Source organism: Pleuronectes platessa, chromosome 8, assembly GCF_947347685.1.
Source record: "Pleuronectes platessa chromosome 8, fPlePla1.1, whole genome shotgun sequence".
In the NCBI taxonomy this organism is placed as follows: domain Eukaryota; kingdom Metazoa; phylum Chordata; class Actinopteri; order Pleuronectiformes; family Pleuronectidae; genus Pleuronectes; species Pleuronectes platessa.
In genome coordinates, this window is record NC_070633.1 from 17,170,000 (window position 1) to 17,191,330 (window position 21,331).

At 42.6% G+C, this 21,331-nt stretch overlaps 6 non-coding genes across 6 annotated transcripts; all 6 read left to right on the top strand.

Moving 5' to 3' along the window:
• On the top strand, positions 1-72 carry trnaw-cca (transfer RNA tryptophan (anticodon CCA)). Its single transcript has one exon. It is a non-coding gene; the product is annotated as a tRNA-Trp (tRNA).
• A 14,699-nt stretch (positions 73-14,771) lies between these two features.
• Positions 14,772-14,843, top strand: trnaw-cca (transfer RNA tryptophan (anticodon CCA)). The gene has a single exon. It is a non-coding gene; the product is annotated as a tRNA-Trp (tRNA).
• Positions 14,844-19,190: 4,347 nt separating this feature from the next.
• On the top strand, positions 19,191-19,262 carry trnaw-cca (transfer RNA tryptophan (anticodon CCA)). The gene has a single exon. It is a non-coding gene; the product is annotated as a tRNA-Trp (tRNA).
• A 472-nt stretch (positions 19,263-19,734) lies between these two features.
• trnaw-cca (transfer RNA tryptophan (anticodon CCA)) lies at positions 19,735-19,806 on the top strand. The gene has a single exon. It is a non-coding gene; the product is annotated as a tRNA-Trp (tRNA).
• Positions 19,807-20,566: 760 nt separating this feature from the next.
• trnaw-cca (transfer RNA tryptophan (anticodon CCA)) lies at positions 20,567-20,638 on the top strand. The gene has a single exon. It is a non-coding gene; the product is annotated as a tRNA-Trp (tRNA).
• Positions 20,639-21,072: 434 nt separating this feature from the next.
• trnaw-cca (transfer RNA tryptophan (anticodon CCA)) lies at positions 21,073-21,144 on the top strand. Its single transcript has one exon. It is a non-coding gene; the product is annotated as a tRNA-Trp (tRNA).
• The last annotated feature ends 187 nt before the right edge of the window (positions 21,145-21,331 follow it).

Sequence of the window (21,331 nt, forward strand, 5' to 3'; positions counted from 1 at the left end):
GACCTTGTGGCGCAACGGTAGCGCGTCTGACTCCAGATCAGAAGGCTGCGTGTTCAAATCGCGTCAAGGTCAAACAGATGTGGGGTTAACCTTGTCAATTTTGTATTTCAAAGTGAGAATTTACTAGATGAGTTTCACCTGCCAAAGATCTGCTCCTATTTCTGCAGAAGTGTGTTTGGTTATCAGTGAAAATCTTTTCTGCAAAAAACACATTGGCACGGTGGCCCTGAAAGCTCAGCGAACGGCAACTTAAGAAAACACATGCAAGTTGACAAAACACCTGCAAAAAGAGAAAAGCGCTGCAAATACCGGAACGAGCTGCAAATAGAGAAACGCGCAGCAAATACCGTAAGGCGTTGCAAAAACCCAAACGCGCAGCAAGAAGCCAAACGCGCAGCAAGAAGCCAAACGCGCAGCAAGAAGAGGCCACAACACAACGGAAGTGTTTCCAGGGGACAGCTAAAAGTGATGGACACTGCTGCCACAAAAACGTCCAATACACCATAGAAATTCGGTTCCACACAGGGTTCGGCCACCCGCGGCTCTTCGGCCCCTCTGCAGTGGCTGTACAGTACAATGTTGTGCATATGTTTAGCGAACGCTGAACTTAACGAATCAGTTTTCATATTATTAACGTGAACGTAACGATGAACGTGAGTGAACGTCACGTACATTTTTTAAATCATCACCGTATCAGGCCATCATGAACTACCAGGAGCGGGCGAGTGTGTGTGTGTGTGTGTGTGTGTGTGTGTGTGTTTGATGCTGGCACACACACACACACACACACACACACACACACACACACTATTCAATATTTGACTATGAATATAAATCTCAGTATGATTGCACCATTTGTCTTTGTGCCATTAACAGCAGGTATTTTATGAGGCCTGTTGTGCGATTGCCAATCGGTTGAGTCTGGTCCAGATCAGTCAAGCTGTCAGAAGAGTTGAGAAATAAGACTCTGCTCAAACAAATTGGCACCAAGTACAGGAATCTTCTCCCAATCCCACTAAACTGAACAGACTGAACATATAAGGGCAAAATAAGGGAAAGTTTGAATATAATTAAATGTACTGTTTTGTGAAATATGCTTTTTTATATTGGAGAGTTGGAGAAGATCTGTACCATTTTCAAATCTGTCCTTTTATCACCTTGCTCTAATAACAAGGTGAATAATAATAAAAGTGATAATAATGATAATAACAATAATAACAAGAGATCTCTAGAGTTCATCTGGTTTTAGTAAAAGGTCAAACTAAAGATTCAATGCAGAAGTACAAATAAATTTAATTTATGAGGGTTGATATGTTGATGCTATCTACAGTAAAAAAGTCTGATTCAACCTCTGGACTAAATTACATTACATTACATTTCATTTAGCTGACGCTTTTATCCAAAGCGACTTTCAATAAGTGCATCAACCCTGAGGGTACAGACCCAGAACATCAAGAATCAAGAAAGTACAATTTCTTCAAAATAAAGCAAAACTACAAAGTGCTATAAGTAAGTGCCATTTAAGTGCTACTAAAAGTGTTAAATTCAAAGAGTTGTTTAGGTTTTTTTTTAATTTTTTTTTTTATTCAAGGTAAAGTCGGAAGAGGTGTGTTTTGAGTTTTCGGCGGAAGATGTGTATACTTTCAGATGTCCGGATGTCGATGGGGAGCTCATTCCACCATTTAGGAGCCAGGACAGCAAACAGTCGTGATTTTGATGAGTGTTTAGCTCCCAGTGAAGGAGCAACGAGCCGATTGGCCGAATCAGAGCGGAGTGAACGTGCTGGGGTGTAACGTTTGACCATGTCCTGGATGTAGACCGGACCTGATCCGTTCACAGCATGGTACGCAAGTACTAGTGATTTGAACCGGAAGTGAGCGGCCACTGGTAACCAGTGAAGGGAGCGGAGGAGCGGAGTAGTGTGAGTGAATTTCGGTTGGTTAAAAACCAGTCGAGCTGCTGCATTCTGGATGAGCTGCAAAGGTCGGATGGCAGTAGCAGGTAGACCTGCCAGGAGGGAGTTGCAGTAATCTAGGCGTGAGATGACCAGAGCCTGGACCAGAACCTGCACTGCCTTCTGAGTGAGAAGGGGGCGTATTCTCCTGATGTTGTACAGCATGAATCTACAGGACCGTGTTGTTGCATTAATGTTGGCAGTAAGGGAGAGTTGGCTATCGAGTGTCACACCCAAGTTCCTAGCAGTCTGGTTAACACAGAGTTGTCAAAGTTAATAGTCAGGTCGTGGATGGGAGAGCCTTTCCCTAGAAGGAAAAGTATTTCGGTCTTGTCAAGGTTAATCTTTAGATGGTGTGCAGACATCCACTGAGAGATGTCAGTCAGACAGGCAGAGATTTGTGCTGCTACCTGTGTTTCAGATCGGGGAAAAGACAGAATTAGTTGGGTAACCTCAGCATAGCTATGGTAGGAAAAGCCATGTGAGTGAATGATAGAGCCGAGAGAGTTGGTGTACAAGGAGAAGAGGAGAGGACCAAGGACTGAACCTTGAGGGACCCCAGTAGTGAGAGGACAAGGTTCAGACACAGATCCTCTCCAAGTTACCCTATAAGTGCGTTCATTGAGGTAGGAAGAGAGCAGGGAGAGAGCAGAGCCTGACACACCCAGGTCTTGAAGGGAGGAAATAATCTGGTGGTTCACTGTGTCAAATGCAGCAGAGAGGTCTAGAAGGATGAGGACAGAGGAGAGAGAGGCTGCTCTAGCAGTGTGAAGCTGCTCAGAGACAGCAAGGAGGGCAGTCTCAGTTGGGTGACCTGCCTTGAAACCAAAACTGGTGAGGGTCAAGAAGATTATTGTGGTTAAGATAGGAGGAGAGTTGATTAAAGATAGCGCGCTCAAGAGTTTTGGAAACAAAGGGAAGAAGAGAGACAGGTCTGTAGTTATTTACTTCAGACGGGTCAAGGGTGGGTTTCTTCAGGAGAGGATTTATTCTTGCCTCCTTCAGAGAATTAGGGAAACAGCCAGTTGACAGGGAAGTGTTGATAAGATGGGTAAGAAAAGGAAGAAGGTCAGGGGCAATCGACTGGAGAATGTGAGAAGGGATGGGGTCAAGGGGGCAGGTGGTCGGGCGGGCGGAGGTTATCAAGGTCAGAACTTGATTGGGAGACAGGGGGGTGAAAGAGGAAAGCGAAGGTGATGAAGATGAAGTTGATGGTTATAGAAGGAGGATCCGAAAATGAAGAGCGTATGTCATCTACAGTGCCTTGCATAAGTATTCACCCCCTTTGGACTTTTCTACATTTTGTCATGGTATAACCACAGATTAAAATTTATTTCATCGTGAGTTTATGTAATGGACCAACACAAAATAGTGCATCATTTGGAAGTGGGGGGAAATATTACATGTATTTCACAATTATTTACAAATAAAAATCTGAAAAGTGTTGAGTGCATATGTATTCACCCCCTTTACTGTGAAACCCCTAACAAAGATCTGGTGCGACCAATTGCATTCACAAGTCACATTTGCAAGTCACATAATTAGTAAATAGGGTCCACCTGTCTGCAATTTAATCTCAGTATAAATACACCTGTTCTGTGACGGACTCAGAGTTTGTTGGAGATCATTACTGAACAAACAGCATCATGAAGACCAAGGAGCTCACCAAACAGTATAAAACTTAAAGAAATGTATGTACACTGATACTGCAAGGCAATAATTCAGGTTTTGTCATGTCTCATTATTAGAATGACATGGTTTTTGGTAACTTTGCATGTTGCAACATTAAGGATTTAATCTAGATTAAATTTGATCCTGTACATGGCTCATAATTACCTATGCTGTATAGAATACAGTCGTTTTTCAATCAAAGGATTTCCCCTTAGCCATGTGTACATCAGAGGCACAGATCAGAGGATCAGCAAAGAGGGAGCATCACTGTAGCAGCAGATATATAACAAGCCAGCCAGTGATGAGAGGGTGCGACAGGGTGCACAAGTCTTCCAGCTTCACACGTTAAAGCAAGGCAGTGGTTCGTATATTGGGTAGAGGTATCTCTGTAACACTCTCAGTCATTTAGCTTTACTGACAGTTAACTCGTATGCATTTAAAATTTGTATGTATGTCGCTAAATATACCTTTTTTTAAATAACATAAAATTAGAACAATAATAATGGATGCTAACATTGTTCCGATTTCTAAAAACTGGCAGTGGCATATATTAGAAAAGATCAGTAATCCCAGAATCTGGTTGTCAAACGATCATATAAAGGAATAATTCGGGCTTGATGTTTTACCATAAAACTAAATGAAAGATAAGAAAACACAAATAGATATTTTTTCATTGTTTATTCTGTGGTATTAAGATTTTTATCTAAATTCAGATCAAAATTTAATATACACATATTACTGGAGTCAACTCACAAAAAAAAAGTCTAAATTAATGCAGACTCATCTCAAAGTCAAAAATTAATTCAGATAACAAATAAGCTAGAGATACCAAGACAATTAGTGTAACTGCGTGTCAATTCAGTCGTCTTTTTTTTAAAACTGCATAAAAGAGAGAAAAGTAAATTATGAGAAATCCCTTAAAAGTGTGAATCTAAATCCAGCAATGATAGGAGACAAATTAATTTCGTTTTGCCAACAAAGGAAGCAACTTTGTCCTTAAAAAACCAAAGATGCAGTTAAGACAATCAATTTCTGTGTGTACATTTATGTTACACTATGGCCTGTTATAGGGGGGTGGGGGGGGGACCTTAATCAGTCTCTCCCTAGAATTCACAGCTCCATGTTACCGGCACAAAAGGCCTTGAATAGGAAACTTCCAGGTGCACCCAACAAGATGGACACTATAGCAGGATAGCAGCTTCAGAACTAGTCTCCAGATGGAGCAAGACGTTCTGTTTTCCCAGGGAGTGCGGTAACTAGTCTCTTTACTAGAATCATTGTAATTCTGTACAGGCTTCAAGTTGCTGTGTTGGGTTGGTAGGGGACTGTGTATTCTTGACTCTTGCAGATTAAGTTATATGGGCCGCCGTTCCAAAACCTACATTCAAGTCTACACCTACGGTTCATAAAGGAGGAATCCTTCACGTTCAGATCTATGGTATTTAAAAGCTTCTTCTGGAAAAAGGTTTCCACTTTGAATTGTATTCAGTCAAACAATTGTCCCTCTGAAGGCAGTTGTAATTAGGATTACTGTAATTCCAGTGATTGAATCAAAGTGCCACCAAAAAAACATTTGTGCATCAGTGATAACTTGGGGGTCATCATAATAACATTGTTATGTTGGATTGAGGGGCCTTCAGACATTTGTCCCCAACGAGTTTGGATCATTAGTTCTATGGAAAACTTTTGGCAATAGTCCTTTTGTTGGGCAATTTACTAGTACAGTAGCAGCATTAGTTTATTTAGTCCAAACATTTTATGAAATTTATTACCTCTAATCAAATTGGACACAATCAGTAATTGGTGTTTTGAGCCCATTCGTTTCACAGCTATGGAGCTAGAGCCAGAGGCCCTTAATCCCAATCTCAGAATCCTCAAGTTTTTTAAAGGGCATTTTTATTCAACTGCCTCATTATTAGAATGACATGGTTTTTGGTAACTTTGCATGTTACAACATTAAGGATTTAATCTAGATTAAATTTGATCCTGTACATGGCTCATAATTACCTATGCTGTATAGAATACAGTCATTTTTCAATCAAAGGATTTTCCTTTAGCGATGTGTACATCAGAGGCACAGATCAGAGGATCACCACAGAGGGAGCATCACTGTAGCAGCAGATCTAGAACAAGCCAGCCAGTGATGACAGGGTGCGACAGGGTGCACAAGTCTTCCAGCTTCACACGTTAAAGCAAGGCAGTGGTTCGTATATTGGGTAGAGGTATCTCTGTAACACTCTCAGTCATTTAGCTTTACTGACAGCTAACTCGTATGCATTTAAAATTTGTGTGAATGTCACTAAATATACCTTTTTTAAAATAATATAAAAATAGAACAATAATAATGGATGCTAACATTATTCCGATTTCTAAAAACTGGCAGTGGCATATATTAGAAAAGATCACAACAGTAATCCCGGGATCTGGTTGTCAAACGATCATACAAAGGAATAATTCGGGCTTGATGTTTTACCATAAAACTTAATGAAAGATAAGAAAAAATTCATCTGCAGAATGCCTTAAATCTTCTGGCAAAGTGACTGCTGATGAAGGTTTATCTTACAGCTAACTCGTATGCATTTAAAATTTGTTAAATTTTTGCTAAATTTATATTTTTTCAATAATATAAAACATGAATAATTAATAAATGGATGCTTAAATTGTTCAGATTTCTAAAACCTGGCAGTGGCATATATTATAAAAAGAACACAACAGTAATCCCGATTCTGGTTGTCAAACGATCATATAAAGAAATAATTGGGGCTTAATGTTTACCATAAAACTAAATGAAAGATAAGAAAAAACAAATAGATATCTTTTCATTGTTTATTCTGTGGTATTAAGATTTTTATCTAAATTCAGATCAAAATTTAATATACACATATTAATGGAGTCAACTCACAAAAAAAAAGTCTAAATTAATGCAGACTCAACTCAAAGTCAAAAATTAATTCAGATAACAAATAAGGTATAGATACCAAGACAATTAGTGTAACTGCGTGTAAATTAATGCAGACTCATGTCAAAGTCAAAAATTAATTCAGATAACAAATAAGCTAGAGATACCAAGACAATTAGTGTAACTGCGTGTCAATTCAGTCGTCTTTTTTTTAAAACTGCATAAAAGAGAGAAAAGTAAATTATGAGAAATCCCTTAAAAGTGTGAATCTAAATCCAGCAATGATAGGAGACAAATTAATTTCGTTTTGCCAACAAAGGAAGCAACTTTGTCCTTAAAAAACCAAAGATGCAGTTAAGACAATCAATTTCTGTGTGTACATTTATGTTACACTATGGCCTGTTATAGGGGGGTGGGGGGGGGACCTTAATCAGTCTCTCCCTAGAATTCACAGCTCCATGTTACCGGCACAAAAGGCCTTGAATAGGAAACTTCCAGGTGCACCCAACAAGATGGACACTATAGCAGGATAGCAGCTTCAGAACTAGTCTCCAGATGGAGCAAGACGTTCTGTTTTCCCAGGGAGTGCGGTAACTAGTCTCTTTACTAGAATCATTGTAATTCTGTACAGGCTTCAAGTTGCTGTGTTGGGTTGGTAGGGGACTGTGTATTCTTGACTCTTGCAGATTAAGTTATATGGGCCGCCGTTCCAAAACCTACATTCAAGTCTACACCTACGGTTCATAAAGGAGGAATCCTTCACGTTCAGATCTATGGTATTTAAAAGCTTCTTCTGGAAAAAGGTTTCCACTTTGAATAGTATTCAGTCAAACAGTTGTCCCTCTGAAGGCAGTTGTAATTAGGATTACTGTAATTCCAGTGATTGAATCAAAGTGCCACCAAAAAAACATTTGTGCATCAGTGATAACTTGGGGGTCATCATAATAACATTGTTATGTTGGATTGAGGGGCCTTCAGACATTGTCCCCAACGAGTTTGGATCATTAGTTCTATGGAAAACTTTTGGCAATAGTCCTTTTGTTGGGCAATTAACTAGTACAGTAGCAGCATTAGTTTATTTAGTCCAAACATTTTATGAAATTTATTAGCTCTAATCAAATTGGACACAATCAGTAATTGGTGTTTTGAGCCCATTTGTTTCACAGCTATGGAGCTAGAGCCAGAGGCCATTAATCCCAATCTCAGAATCCTCAAGTTTTTTAAAGGGCATTTTTATTCAACTGCCTCATTATTAGAATGACATGGTTTTTGGTAACTTTGCATGTTACAACATTAAGGATTTAATCTAGATTAAATTTGATCCTGTACATGGCTCATAATTACCTATGCTGTATAGAATACAGTCATTTTTCAATCAAAGGATTTTCCTTTAGCGATGTGTACATCAGAGGGAGCCAGAGGCACAGATCAGAGGATCAGCACAGAGGGAGCATCACTGTAGCATCAGATCTAGAACAAGCCAGCCAGTGATGACAGGGTGCGACAGGGTGCACAAGTCTTCCAGCTTCACACGTTAAAGCTAGGCAGTGGTTCGTATATTGGGTAGAGGTATCTCTGTAACACTCTCAGTCATTTAGCTTTACTGACAGTTAACTCGTATGCATTTAAAATTTGTGTGAATGTCGCTAAATATACCTTTTTTAAAATAATATAAAAATAGAACAATAATAATGGATGCTAACATTATTCCGATTTCTAAAAACTGGCAGTGGCATATATTAGAAAAGATCACAACAGTAATCCCGGGATCTGGTTGTCAAACGATCATACAAAGGAATAATTCGGGCTTGATGTTTTACCATAAAACTTAATGAAAGATAAGAAAAAAATCATTTGCAGAATGCCTTAAATCTTCTGGCAAAGTGACTGCTGATGAAAGTTAATCTTACAGCTAACTCGTATGCATTTAAAATTTGTTAAATTTTTGCTAAATTTATATTTTTTCAATAATATAAAACATGAATAATTAATAAATGGATGCTTAAATTGTTCAGATTTCTAAAACCTGGCAGTGGCATATATTATAAAAAGAACACAACAGTAATCCCGATTCTGGTTGTCAAACGATCATATAAAGAAATAATTGGGGCTTAATGTTTACCATAAAACTAAATGAAAGATAAGAAAACACAAATAGATATTTTTTCATTGTTTATTCTGTGGTATTAAGATTTTTATCTAAATTCAGATCAAAATTTAATATACACATATTACTGGAGTCAACTCATAAAAAAAAAGTCTAAATTAATGCAGACTCATCTCAAAGTCAAAAATTAATTCAGATAACAAATAAGCTAGAGATACCAAGACAATTAGTGTAACTGCGTGTCAATTCAGTCGTCTTTTTTTTAAAACTGCATAAAAGAGAGAAAAGTAAATTATGAGAAATCCCTTAAATGTGTGAATCTAAATCCAGCAATGATAGGAGACAAATTAATTTCGTTTTGCCAACAAAGGAAGCAACTTTGTCCTTGAAAAACCAAAGATGCAGTTAAGACAATCAATTTCTGTGTGTACATTTATGTTACACTATGGCCTGTTATAGGGGGGTGGGGGGGGGACCTTAATCAGTCTCTCCCTAGAATTCACAGCTCCATGTTACCGGCACAAAAGGCCTTGAATAGGAAACTTCCAGGTGCACCCAACAAGATGGACACTATAGCAGGATAGCAGCTTCAGAACTAGTCTCCAGATGGAGCAAGACGTTCTGTTTTCCCAGGGAGTGCGGTAACTAGTCTCTTTACTAGAATCATTGTAATTCTGTACAGGCTTCAAGTTGCTGTGTTGGGTTGGTAGGGGACTGTGTATTCTTGACTCTTGCAGATTAAGTTATATGGGCCGCCGTTCCAAAATCTACATTCAAGTCTACACCTACGGTTCATAAAGGAGGAATCCTTCACGTTCAGATCTGTGGTATTTAAAAGCTTCTTCTGGAAAAAGGTTTCCACTTTGAATTATATTCAGTCATCAGTTGTCCCTCTGAAGGCAGTTGTAATTAGGGTAACTGTAATTCCAGTGATTGTCCTGTAGTGTTGTACTGCTTGTATTTGGGGAAGGGTTTTGTGGGGAGACGTTTTTTTCTTTGCATTTTTCAGTGTGCTGTGTCCTGTGCGCTTTCCAATACCCAAGATCACCAGGGAACTCCTAACTCATTGTTTATACAAGTTCCCTTGTGCATCAAGCATCACGTAAGGTCACTCAATTTATTCACATTTCTGATAAGTGACATTATCTGCAGTAAAGCTTATGGGCAAGGATAACAATGGTCAGTTCTACGATTACCTTGGGGGTTATAGTTTTTTTTTCTTGTCTACCTCTGGTTTGATCTTGGAGATAAGTCCGAAGGGAGAATGCGGTCTACCTGAGACAACACAAGAATCATCTCAACCAACATGCAGTTTGAACAATGGCATTCAGGTTGCTTTTTGCTGAATGGATTGAAATGATTAGCCCTCAGCTGCTAGCCCATGCGCAACTGTAGGTTGCTCATATTAAGTTCTTGAAATCGCGCAACAGCCTTCCTCAGTAGCTGAGCTTTAATCTGAATCCTTGCTGGCCTTCGCACACTGTTTGTGTGTGCCTTTTTTCTTTTCCCTTCGGTTTCTCAGGTTTCACTTCCCAAATTGTCTTTGCATGTCATCTGGGATGGCCTAACCTGTGTTGGAACACTGAGAATCCAGTCACATTAATATCAAGAGCTGCAAGCTTGTCTCGCTATCACTGCATCACTTCAGTCTCATGGGTGGTAAGTTAAGTTATTTCGGTTCCCTTGATTTTTCTTTAACACGCCATGGCTTAAATGTGTAACTCAACATGTTGCATGCACATCAGCTCTGCAGAACATTTTATTTGTAATGCACAACATAATGTTCATGTAGTTGTTGTCAAACACTGCAGTAGTGTTCAGTCGAGGGTTTTTCTTGAGGGGGGACGGGCAACACTTTTCTCTCTTTTCAGATTTCTTGTTCAGCTTAACTTGCGACTGAGCCAGGCGACTTAACCCTCTGCAGGGAGTCATGGGATGTCTTGGTACAGCCAGCCTCTAGGGTCTTTATTTCTTTGATGAATTGTGCATCGCGGAGGGCAGATAGCTGTGGTAAAAGGTGCTACGCCATTGGCGGTAAACAAAAAATTGCACTGATCATTTGTCTCATTTGAATTTCAGTGTGGGGTTCATGTGGGAGGGGGTGGGGAGATTTACATTGTCTCATCTTTTTTCCATTACAGCGTTAAGCTTGGAAAGAAAGCTATACCAGAACGCCTGAATCCTGCCGAATTGCAAACGGGAAAACAATATTATCAGGGATGCTGGTATCGTGGCTTTGCTAATATGGATAAGAAGATATCTTTGAATTAGTCATTCGCCAATTCAGTGTCGTTGTGGGGAATGCTGGGGATTGGGGAAACCAGTTGTCTCTTTCTTCTAGTTTCAGCCTCTTGACCGAGAGAAATCCCCATGTGGTGACATAACAATATATCAGCCAGGTGCTGAGTGATTTTCTTTTCTTGGGGGAACGAAGTCTTGGTATGTACTGTGGTTGCTGTCTTGGAACAAAGTCTTGGTACCAGGCTTCAAGTTGCTTTGTTGGGTTGGTAGGGGACTGTGTATTCTTGACTCTTGCAGATTAAGTTATATGGGCCGCCGTTCCAAAATCTACATTCAAGTCTACACCTACAGTTCATAAAGGAGGAATCCTTCGCGTTCAGGTCTGTGGTATTTAAAAGCTTCTTCTGGAAAAAGGTTTCCACTTTGAATTGTATTTATTCAAACAGTTGTCCCTCTGAAGGCAGTTGTAATTTGGATTACTGTAATTCCAGTGATTGTCCTGTAGTGTTGTACTACTTGTATTTGGGAAAAGGGTATTGTGGGGAGACGCTTTTTCCTTTGCATTTTTCAGTGTGCTGTGTCCTGTGCGCTTTCCAATACCCAAGATCACAAGGAACTCCTAACTCATTGTATCCCTGCACTTCTCTTCACAGAAATAAGAGTGTGAGACTGGCTCAAGAACGAGTGAATACCTCTAACCTGGAGCAGGTAGTAAGGTGATGGCTTAACTTTTCAAAATTAACTTCTGCAATTTTGTAGTTGAAAAATGACATCTAGGAACTGGCTTTATGTTAACCTCAAATAATTAGTAACAATAATGCTTTACTAGCATTTCTCTTTGGCCACAGGGCCTCCGGACTGTGATAAATCCCAATGTGGTGATAGAATAATATAGCAGCCAGGTGCTGAGTGGTTTTCTTTTGCTGGGGGAACAAAGTCTTGGTTTTGTTCCTCCAGGTTTTGCTTTTGCCCTTATTACAGCAAAAACAAAAAAGCAAAAGACCCCGGTGGTGGCACTCCTGACTTTGTCAGGACAGGGTTCAACTCCCTGCGGTGTCTTGCTTTTATGAATGCTGTGCAATGGGGTGCAAAAAAAATGGTGTGTTAGAGAAGAACCCAATTTATTTGGGGGCCAATTCAGATCCAGGATTTTTTTTTCCCAAGTTCTTTAACATTGAGAAAAAAAAAAATTCCCCGCAAATACTTCATTGATCTTGATGAGTTCAGGGAACTGATATCTATGAGCATGTGAAATTTGTTGCAGTTTGATTAAATTCAAACGGATTGACTGGCCTTTTTCTGACATTGACAGTTGGGCCATTAGTGACTGAAAAGGTTCAAGCAGAAGAAAAAACGCTTATCTAAACATGCATCTCTCAAACTGAATAAGTATGATCTGATCTAAGTTCAGAAATAAATATAATAATAATACACCATCCTGATCATTTCTTTCCTGAGCAATGACTTGTTGCACTTTCACTTTAATTCCTCAGATTAAACAAACATGTTAATTCATTAATACACAGATTTTGTCGGCTTTAGATGGAGCCTCACTGTTTCCCCTGTTATGTGTCGAGGTTTGCTAACAAAGACTCAGAAGCTAATAAAACCCATTTACTAGCATCACTAAAATACAATTTAATACCACATGAGATCTTGTTTACAAACTCCAAAGTGTAAAAACCACACAATGTGGTCAGGGTATGTTTGTCCAGGAACAGTGAGTTCCTGATGTCCTTGTGGATTTTGTTGCATTTGAACAGAACCAGGTTCATCTTCTCATATAACTCTCAGCGAGATCACAAATAAACATATTTTCATAAAACTTTGAACTATTTACAGATTAGAATTAGTAGGCTTGATATCCTGCAGAAACAACATATATATTTACATTTTATGATGAAGAAAATAATAGTGGTTGTCATAGGCCTCATGTAACCTTATGTATCTATTTGTGTGAGTGTGTGTGTGTTTGTTCGTGTGCATGCATGCGTTTGGTTACATTTGACCAGAAGTGTTTTAAAAGCAGCCCTGTGATGCTGCTGCTGTTTGACATAGTTAGGGAAATTCCATCTTATTAGACTTAATTATCATTCTTCAATCTGTTTCTGCTGAAATGAGGTCCAGACCAGTGATACCAGTAACCCGTTACTCTGATCAGACCACTTTTTTCAGAAAGCAGTAATCTAACGCGTTACTATTTCCAAACCAGTAATCAGATTAAAGTTACTTGTCCCAGTCATTCTGCGTTACTATTTTGTGATTAATAGTAAAATATGTATTTGATTTCTTCTTGCGTCTCTCGGAGTGAAGTCATGTAGCCCAGTGATTTTCAACCAGCGTGCCGCGGCACACTAGTGTGCCGTGAGAGATCATCTGGTGTGCCGTGGGAAATATCTAATATCTAGTGTTGCACCGATGTATCGGCCGAACAGCGGTAGCGGCTCCACCGGAGGCTCGGTGTGCGGCACGCCTCAACATTTTTATGGGGGGGAAGTCCTCGTCCGCGGCGCCTCATGGTGTCGCTGGTGCGGGAGCTTTCTTTCTCTTGGGCCGCGGGGCGGTGTCCGTCGGCGGTGCGGAAGGCGGGCCGTTGGAGGGGACCGGGTACGGCGGTCGGCGGCAGCGACTCTAGACTCGTGTCGGGCCCTTCTCGCGGATCACCTCAGCTACGGCGCCCGCTGGGGGAACCCTCTGTTCGCGCGGGTGGCCCCCTCCGGCGGTTTCTAATAAAGTGAGTGTTGGCAAAACCGGTTGTCATTTTTATGTTGAGGCGGCGGGGGTGTTGTCCGCAGCTGCTGAATGTAACTAATAAATTAACTTGTAATCTAACTTAGTTACTTTTAAAATGAAGTAATCTGTAAAGTAACTAAGTTACTTTTAAAATAAAAAAATTCATAGTAACTTTGGCAACACTGGTTAGAAGTCACTACATCATAATGATGTGATTTTAATTATCGTTTAAAATTTATTTTCTGCAAAGAACAAATTTTTTCACTTTTGTTTACTGATTGTCTTGCACTCGTACTGCATCCATCTAAAGTAGCATTACAACTTCCAAACACAGACCTTGTGGCACAACTGTAGTGCATCTGACTCCAGATCAGAAGGCTCTGACTCAAATCATGTCGAGGTATTATTGAAATCAACATGTCCTGTGATATTTTCCAGTATTATCAACAGTTCACTGTTGAAATTGAAGGTGACATGTTAGAGAACGCTCTCTATCAAATCTGAAAATATCCGCCTTGTGAAGAACTCATTGGTTCAATGTTGATCCGTCTAAATGAAGATATTATTTGACAGACCTTGTGGCGCAACAGCAGCGTGTCTGCCTCCAGATCAGAAGGCTGTGTGTTCAAATCACATCAAGGTCAGAAGCATTCATTGTGTCTAATGTTATTTTTCAGGATATCACAGTCATCCCCATATACTTAGCGTGATGTGATAGAGAGCGCTCTCCACATAATTCAATCATTAAATGTCTGAAAACTCATAGGTTCAGCTTTCAACCCTGTTTCTTTGACGATCTTTGCATTTGTATTGAATCTCTCTAAATTAACATCGCTTTAGGTTGTTAGAGACCTTTTGGCTCAATGGCAGCACGTCTGACTCCAGATCAGAAGGACGCTTGTCCAAATCACATCAAAGTCAAAAAGGATATTTGGAGATTCCAGTGTCCTGTAAACATTTCCAGGATAATTTAGTCACCAGATCTCCACCAACAATTAGGGTGACATGTTAACATGCATTCTCTACCATCACTTTATCAAAACACCAACTCAGTAAATATCGTTATTTACAAAGAACACATCGGTTCACTCTTACATGTGGTTTTAATGATGACCTTTACTCTTCTATTGCATCCCTCTAAAGTGGCATTACTGTGCAAGACAATGGACCTTGTGGCGCAATGGTAGCGCGTCTGACTCCAGATCAGAAGGCTGCGTGTTCAAATCACGTCAAGGTCAGCTGTGCTTTCAAAATGCACATGTCCATTCACAGCATCAGGTACGACTTATAGAACTAATGAGCTTTGGGAAATTTATGGAGATGCATAATAGAGTCTTCTCCACCAATACTCAATCTATACGTCAACTCTGGAAATATCTTCAAACTCATCTCATCTCATCTGACTGGTCCCAATATGCAAACTGCAAGAACAGTGGCTCCATTTAATCCTGTAAAATCCATCTTGTTTATACACCTTATCTCCAAATTTTTACTGTGGCTGTTTCATACTGTGAATTTTTGTTCTGTTTTAGGTCTATCTGACAGTTCATATATAACAATTATTAGATGATTGAAGAAAGATAAACTAGATAAAATAGACAGTAGCATCTCTAGCTGTGTTGTTTGCGTTTGAGTGCCTCCATCAGGTCGACCTTCAGAGCCTCCTGCTTTGACTTGTCAGCCAGAGTCTGAACACTCCTTAAGCCGTTGACGATGTCCTTGGTCTTCCCAAAGTAGATTTCATTCAGTGTGGAGCGGATCTTGTTCTCCATATCTTCAACGAGGTGGCCGATGTTGGCGATGACGCCCCCGAGACGAACCCCATCCACCTGCACCGCCACCAGCGCCAGCAAGCGCTCCACAACCTCAACAACAACATCAACCAGGACGTGAACCCGGCGCACTGAGTCTGGACCTTGACGCCCTCTCACTTGTTTTCAGTCTGTTCTCCCTCATCGTGCTGTCATTGGCTGACTGTGAATTCACCTCATCACATGGTGAAGCTGTTTAAGGCTGAAAAGACGAGGGAGCAGAATCCACCCGAGTGTGAATCTGTCGTGGTGACAATCATGTCTGTGACTGGATGAAGAACAGACAGGCAGGTTGCTTAGTCGTGTTCAGTAGAAGAAGAGGGGCCTCTCCTGGAACCGTCACCTTATCGTGGTGGAGAGGTTTGCGTGTCCCTGTGAACCTGAGGGCTGTGTTGTCTGGAGCCTTGTGCTCCTGGTAGGGTCTCTCATGGCAGAGTGGTCTCAGGTGAGGGGCCAGACTAAGAATGGTTCAAAAAGCCTCAATGAATATCGACGGAAGAGGAGATGTGACCCGGCCCGGAGGAAGCCCGGGGCCCCCGTCTGGAGCTAGGCCCAGACGGAGGGCTCGATGGCGAGCGCCTGGTGGCCGGGTTTGCCACGGAGCCCGGTCGGGCACAGCCCGAAGAAACTACGTGGCACCCCCCCTCTCTTCATCTCATGGGCCCACCACCTGTGGGAAGACCCGTTGGGGTCGGGTGCGCAGCCACATGGGTGGCAGCGAAGGTCAGGGGTCTCGACGGACCAGACCCGGGCGGCAGAAGCTGGCTCTGGGGACGTGGAACGTCACCTCGCTGTGGGGAAAGGAGCCGGAGCTTGTGAGGGAGGTGGAGCGCTACCAGTTAGATCTGGTGGGGCTTACCTCCACGCACAGTCTCGGCTCTGGTACCGTACTCCTGGATAAGGGTTGGACTCTATTCTTCTCCGGAGTTGCCAAGGGCGTGAGGCGCCGGGCGGGTGTGGGGATACTCATAAATCCCCGGCTGAGCGCTGCGGTGTTGGAGTTTACCCCGGTAGACGAGAGGGTCGCCTCCCTGCGCCTAAGGGTTGTAGGGGGGAAAACTCTGACTGTTGTTTGTGCGTATGCACCAAACAGCAGCTCAGAGTACTCGGCCTTCTTGGAGACCCTGAATGGAGTCCTGCATGGGGCTCCAGTAGGGGACTCCGTAGTTCTGCTGGGTGACTTCAACGCCCACGTGGGCAACGATGGAGATACCTGGAGAGGCGTGGTGGGGAGGAACGGCCTCCCTGATCTGAACCCGAGCGGTCGTTTGTTATTGGACTTCTGTGCTAGTCATGGATTATCCATAACAAACACCATGTTCGAACATAAGGGTGCTCATAAGTGTACCTGGTACCAGAGTACCCTAGGCCGAAGATCAATGATCGATTTTGTGATCGTGTCATCTGATCTGAGGCCGCATGTTTTGGACACTCGGGTAAAGAGAGGGGCGGAACTGTCAACCGACCACCATCTGGTTGTGAGTTGGATCAGGGAATGGGGGAAATTTCCGGATAGACCTGGTAAGCCCAAACGAGTAGTGCGGGTGAACTGGGAACGTCTGGAGGAGGCCCCCGTCCTAGGTATCTTCAACTCACACCTCCGGCGGAGTTTTTCTGGCATTCCTGTGGAGGTTGGGGACATTGAGCCGGAGTGGGCAGTGTTCAAAGCCTCCATTGCTGAAGCTGCGGCGGCTAGCTGTGGCCTCAGGGTCTTAGGTTCCTCAAGGGGCGGTAACCCTCGGACACCGTGGTGGACACCGGTGGTCAGGGAAGCCGTCCGATTGAAGAAGGAGGCCTTCCGGGATATGATAGCCTGGAGGACTCCTGACTCGGTTGCAGGGTACCGACAGGCCCGAAGGGCTGCAGCTGCTGCCGTGTCGGAGGCTAAGCAGCGGGTGTGGGAGAAGTTCGGAGAGGTCATGGAGAAGGACTTTCGGTCGGCACCAAAGTGTTTCTGGAAGACTATCCGGCACCTCAGGAGGGGGAAACGGGGAACCATCCAAGCTGTGTACAGCAAGGATGGGACTCTGTTGACCTCAACTGAGGAGGTCGTCGGACGTTGGAAGGAACACTTTGAGGAACTCCTGAATCCGAATAACACGCCCTCTATGTTGGAGGCAGAGCTCGAGGTTGATGGTGTTTCATCGTCAATTTCCCTGGTGGAGGTCACTGAGGTAGTCAAACATCTCCGCAGTGGCAAAGCCCCAGGGATTGATGAGATCCAGTCAGAAATGCTAAAGGCTCTGGGTGTTGAGGGGCTGTCATGGTTGACACGCCTATTCAACATCGCGTGGGAGTCGGGTACAGTGCCAAAGGAGTGGCAAACCGGGGTGGTGGTTCCCCTGTTCAAAAAGGGGGACCAGAGAGTGTGTACCAATTATCGGGGTATCACACTCCTCAGCCTCCCTGGTAAAGTCTACTCCAAGGTGCTGGAAAGGAGGGTTCGGCCGATCGTCGAACCTCAGATTGAAGAGGAACAATGCGGTTTTCGCCCCGGACGTGGAACTACGGACCAGCTCTTCACTCTCGCAAGGATCCTGGAGGGGGCCTGGGAGTATGTTCATCCGGTCCACTTGTGTTTTGTGGATCTGGAGAAGGCGTATGACCGGGTCCCCCGGGAGAAACTGTGGGAGGTGCTGCGGGAGTATGGGGTAAGGGGGTCTCTCCTCAGGGCCATCCAATCTCTGTACTCCCAAAGCGAGAGCTGTGTTCGGGTCCTCGGCAGCCAGTCAGTTTCGTTCTCAGTGGGTGCTGGTCTCCGCCAGGGCTGCGCCTTGTCACCAATCCTGTTTGTGATATACATGGACAGGAAATCGAGGCGTAGTCGTGGTGGGGAGGGGTTGCAGTTCGGTGGTCTGAGGATCTCGTCACTGCTTTTTGCGGATGATGTGGTCCTCATTGGATCATCGGCTTGTGACCTTCAGCACTCACTGGATCGGCTGGCGGCCGAGTGTGAAGCGGCTTGGATGAGGATCAGCACCGCTAAATCTGAGGCCATGACTCTTAGCAGGAAACCGATGGATTGCTTACTCCGGGTAGGAAATGAGTCCTTAGCCCAAGTGAAGGAGTTCAAGTACCTCGGGGTCTTGTTCGCGAGTGAGGGTACTATGGAGCGTGAGATTGGCCGGAGAATCGGAGCAGCGGGGGCGGTATTGCGTTCGCTTTACCGCACCGTTGTAACGAAAAGAGAGCTGAGCCGCAAGGCAAAGCTCTCGATCTACCGGTCGATCTTCGTTCCTATCCTCACCTATGGTCATGAGGGCTGGGTGATGACCGAAAGGACGAGATCGCGGGTACAAGCGGCCGAGATGAGTTTTCTCAGAAGGGTGGCTGGCGTCTCCCTTAGAGATAGGGTGAGAAGCTCAGTCATCCGTGAGGGACTCGGATTAGAGCCGCTGCTCCTTTACTTAGAAAGGAGTCAGCTGAGGTGGTTCGGGCATCTGGTAAGGATGCCCACTGGGCGCCTCCCTTGGGAGGTGTTTCAGGCACGTCCAGTGGGGAGGAGACCTCGGGGAAGACCCAGGACTAGGTGGAGAGATTATATCTCAACACTGGCCTGGGAACGCCTCGGGATCCCCCCGTCAGAGCTGGTCAATGTGGCCCGGGAAAGGGAAGTCTGGGGCCCCCTGCTTGAGCTGCTCCCCCCGCGACCCGACCCCGGATAAGCGGATGACGATGAGAAAACATTGAGTTTTAATGTTGAAAACTCAATGTTTTATTGATGATATTTGTATTTGCATTGAATCTAAATTAACATCAGTGTTTGTTTGTAAAGACCTTGTGGCGCAAAGCTAGCGCGTCTGACTCCAGATCAGAAGGCTGTGTGTTCAAATCACGTCAAGGTCAGCTGTCCTATCAAATGCACGTGTTCATCCACACCACAAGATGTGAATTATAGTACAGTTGTGCTTTGGCAAATTTAACTGAATGTATAATAAAGCCTTACCCACCACCACCTTGTCAAATCCAGAAATATCTTCCAACTGCACAACTCATTGGTTAAGTGTTTAATTCATTTTTAAAGATTATCTTTGCACTTCCATCGCATCTAAATTAACATCAGTACTTTATTTTACAGACCTTGTAGTGCAACTATAGTGTGTCTGACTCCAGATCAGAAGGCTGCCTGTTCAAATTCAAAGTCGAAGGGGTTTATTGCAGTCAATGTGTCCTGTGTTACTTTCCTGAAATGTTATATATAATCAATAATTTTTCAAATAATTTTCTGCAAACAACATTTTCGAAGAACTGATTTATAGACGGCCTTTGCACCTGTACTCAATCTGTCTAAAATAGCATGACAACTTCCAAAAACACTGACATTGTGGCGCAACGGTAGCGCGTCTGACTCCAAATCAGAAGGCTGTGTGTTCAAATCACATCAAGGTCAGCTGTCCTATCAAAGGCACGTGTTCAACCACACAAGAAGGTGTGAATTATAGTACAGTTGTGCTTTGGCAAATTTAACTGAATGTATAATAAAGCCTTACCCACCACCACCTAGTCAAATCCAGAAATATCTTCCAACTGCACAACTCATTGGTTAAGTGTTTAATTCATTTTTAAAGATTATCTTTGCACTTCCATTGCATCTAAATTAACATCGGTACTTTATTTTACAGGCCTTGTTGTGCAATGATAGTGTGTCTGACTCCAGATCAGAAGGCTGCATGTTCAAATTCAAAGTTGAAGGGGTTTATTGCAGTCAATGTGTCCTGTGTTACTTTCCTGAAATGATGTAATAATGTATCGTTTTAACGTTATTTTCTGCATAGAAGACTTTTGTTTACTGATTGTCTTGCACTTGAACTGCATTCATCTAAGGTAGGATTACAACTTCCAACACAGACCTTGTGGCACAACTGTAGTGCCTCTGACTCCAGATCAGAAGGCTGCATGCTCATATCACGTCAAGATATTTTTGCCTTCAATGCGTCCAGTTATTTTCCACTGACTCAAATCATGTCAAGGTATTGTTGAAATCAATGTGTCCTGTGATATTTTTCCAGGATCATCACCAGTTAACTGTTGAAATTTAGTGTGACACGTTAGAGAACGCTCTCCATCAAATCTGAGAATAATCCGCCTTGTTAAAAACGTATTGTTTCAATGTTGATCCCTCTAAATGAAAATTACTGAATGTTTTAACAGACCTTGTGGCGCAATGGTAGCGCGTCTGACTCCAGATCAGAAGGCTGCATGTTCAAATCGCGTCAAGGTCAAACAGATGTGCTCCATTTCAGTGTTATGTGGTTAGAAGTTGCTACATCATAAATGTTTATAATAATCAGTCATTTTAAAATAATATTCTGCAAAGAACATGTTTGTTCACTTTTGAAATACTGATATATAGATGGCCTTTGCACTTGTACTGAATCTGTCTGAAATAGCATTACAACTACCAAAAACACAGACCTTGTGGCCCAACTGTAGTGCATCTGACTCCAGATCAGAAGGCTGCATGCTCATATCACGTCAAGATATTGGTGCCTTCAATGTGTCCAGTTATTTTCCAGGATGTCACCAGTTCACTGTCGAAATTTTGGGTTACATGTTAGAGAACACTCTCTATCAAATCTGAAAATATCTGCCATGTGACGAACTCATTGATTCAATGTTGAATCCATCTAAATTAATATCACTGAATGTTTTAACAGACCTTGTGGCGCAATGGTAGCGCGTCTGACTCCAGATCAGAAGTCTGCGTGTTCAAATCACGTCAAGGTCAGCTGTGCTTTCTAAATGCACATGTCCATTCACAGCATCAGGTATGACTTATAGAACTAATGAGCTTTGGGAAATTTATGGAGATGCATAATAGAGTCTTCTCCACCAATACTCAATTTATACGTCAACTCTGGAAATATCTTCAAACTGAAGAACTCAATGTTTTATTGATGATATTTTTATTTGCA